Source organism: Silurus meridionalis, chromosome 8, assembly GCF_014805685.1.
Source record: "Silurus meridionalis isolate SWU-2019-XX chromosome 8, ASM1480568v1, whole genome shotgun sequence".
NCBI lineage: Eukaryota > Metazoa > Chordata > Actinopteri > Siluriformes > Siluridae > Silurus > Silurus meridionalis.
The window spans coordinates 9,596,879-9,599,378 of NC_060891.1; the positions used below are offsets into that span (position 1 = coordinate 9,596,879).

The 2,500-nt window shown below is 46.6% G+C and overlaps 1 non-coding gene across 1 annotated transcript in view; it reads right to left on the reverse strand.

Moving 5' to 3' along the window:
* LOC124390678 overlaps positions 1–33 on the reverse strand; it is a 190-nt gene extending 157 nt beyond the window's left edge. The window contains exon 1 of the small nuclear RNA XR_006926823.1: positions 1–33. This exon is cut by the window's left edge and continues 157 nt beyond it. This is a non-coding gene — a small nuclear RNA (U2 spliceosomal RNA).
* Between the last annotated feature and the right edge of the window lie 2,467 nt (positions 34–2,500).

A 2,500-nucleotide genomic window follows, 5' to 3' on the forward strand; every position in this document is an offset into this window, starting at 1 on the left:
CACTTGATCTTAGCCAAAAGGCCGAGAAGCGATAACCTGATTTAAGCGACGGCCTTAAGGGTACCCAATGAAAAAGCCTTGACTACTGGACGGTAGTTATTGAGCCACTCTCCAGGATATTACGCAGCGGTGGTGAAAAAGTTGTAGAAGCTAGCAACAAGATTTGGATAAAAGTCTCGCTATGCTAATTCTTTTCTTGAACCATAGAAAACAAGTAGCTTTGCAATAGCAAAGCCTGCAAAAATATTCGGAACTCATCAATGTTCCTTCCACGGAAATCTTTAGTGAGTCAGAAAAAGGTCCTGGAGGGTTTGCCATTGGCTGAACTGCTCCTTATATTCTCTGACCACTCCTTCATCCTCTAAGAGGGAGCAGTTCAGCTTCCACAGCCCTCCCCCTACCGTCACACCAGTGGGGAGCGAAAGGGTGCACGACAGCATAAGGTGATCAGAAAAGTAGAGGGGCGTCAATGTAGCATCGGTTGGCGGGCAGTCCCGTGTAAAAACGTAGTCTATTCGAGAGGCTCTGGTGCCGTCACCACTGAACCAGGTGAAGCCCTCCTCTCTTGGATGCAAGGTTTTAAAACAGTCTTCTAATTTAAAATCTCTTACTAAACCTTGCAATAAAACCGATGTTTTGTCTACATTAAAATCTTTATCCGCCCTTTTTCTATCTTTCCTAGATAAAACACAGTTAAAATCCCCTGCTAAAACTAGGGGAGCCCTCCCAAGCATGTGGGGCTGCAGGTCTTCTAAAAGTTCATACCTCTCATTTTTTTCAGTAAAACCATACACGTTAAGAATGTTAAGATCCGTGTTTAAAAAAGTCAGATTTGCTAAAAGTGCCCGACCGTCCCTCACCACCGTGCTGCCCTTCACCACGATGTTTGGATTATTGATTAAAATGGCAACACCGTCACTCTTGTTGCCATTGGACCCACTCCACATGGAGGGTCCCGTCCACCTTTCCTCCCACTTCCTGTAATTATTTAAAAAAGGCAGAGAACACTCTTGCAATAAAAAAACATCCGACTTAAAATATTTTAAAAAGGATAAAACACTCTGTGCTCACAGGGGGGACCTCACACTTCTGACATTAATTGTTGAAATGGTGAGGGCCATGAGCAGTATGGTTAATTAAAAGGCATGTACTTAGTTCTAAAACAACATATACAAACCTGCAGAGACAAACATTAAAATCACATTATTTCTTGTGACACTTGCTCCTCTTTTATCCCCATGGGCTGGGGTCGAGGGGCAAGTGTCCGACGCCTCCGGGGCCACAGAGGGGGCCTCTTGTGGCTCCTTTGGCGATGATGTTTTTAGCTGAAAATGCAGAAAAGAGACCTCATTGGGGAGCGGTGAGGGCCACATGCGGTCCATATCTTCCAGGGAGGAAGTATCTGGCCGATGCACTGCCCTTAGCTTTTTCTCTTCTGTTACCAGGAGAGGAGATCCCGCAGGCCTTTTCTGCACCTGAGCATAAGGGAGCTCACAGTCACTCCCACTAGTCTCCATAGACTTTTCTGAAACTGTTTGCAGAGAGGAAGTTGTTTCCTCCTCCCCCTCCTCCATTTCCAACTCCTTTTCTGGGGAGGGAGGGGCTTCCTCCCTCTCCACGTTTGACTCCGCCCCTGAGGCCGCCCCACTTCCTCCACCTTGTCCAATCCCTGAAGCTGGCTGGGAGTTTGAATTTCCCGCCAAAACCTCAGGGCCCGCCTCCTTCTCTGTTTGTTCCTCTTGTGGGGCGGCCATCTTTTTGCCTTTTAATTTGTTGGCAAAACTCTCAGGACAATCTCTGTAGAGATGGTTTGATTCTCCACAAAGATTGCACCGTCTGCCAATGGTACACTCTTCAAACCTGTGACCAATTCCTTTACACTTCCCACACACAAGTTCTTGACACACTTCAGCTAAATGCCCAATTCTCCCACACTTTCTACATAGTTTGGGCATGCCCTGGTAATGTATATAGCCTCTGTTCTCTCCCAACACAATCATCGAAGGCAGATGTTTCAGGCCCTGGTAACCTCCGGCATCCTCCCATTGTTTAATGGGGATTCGCCAGGAGCAATTCCAGATGCCATCCTCATCTAACACCTTGACTGGTTGGCCTCGAACAGTGCAATATCTGCCCAGCCAGACACAAATGTCTTCTCCACTCACAGTTTCATTGAACATTCTGACAATCACTGTTTTAAGTGAATTGTCAGAGAGCTTCTCCACTGTGAACATGGAGAACTGGGCCTTTACAGCGTCAAACCTTTGCCAAAAAGTACTTAAAAGGGAAGCAGTTCTAAAACTAACATCAAACCCTTTATTCAGGGGCAGAGTCACTAAACAGTTCAGTTCATCGGGCTTAAAGTTTAGAGATTTTTGGATTAGCTTCCTGGAGAAGTCAAGCCGTGACATCCCCAGGAGCCTCCCTTCAACCTCTTTAAATAAAAAGCGCACGCTGTGGTGCCTCCTCATGCCGGCACGAGCAGCCGACATTTTGGAGG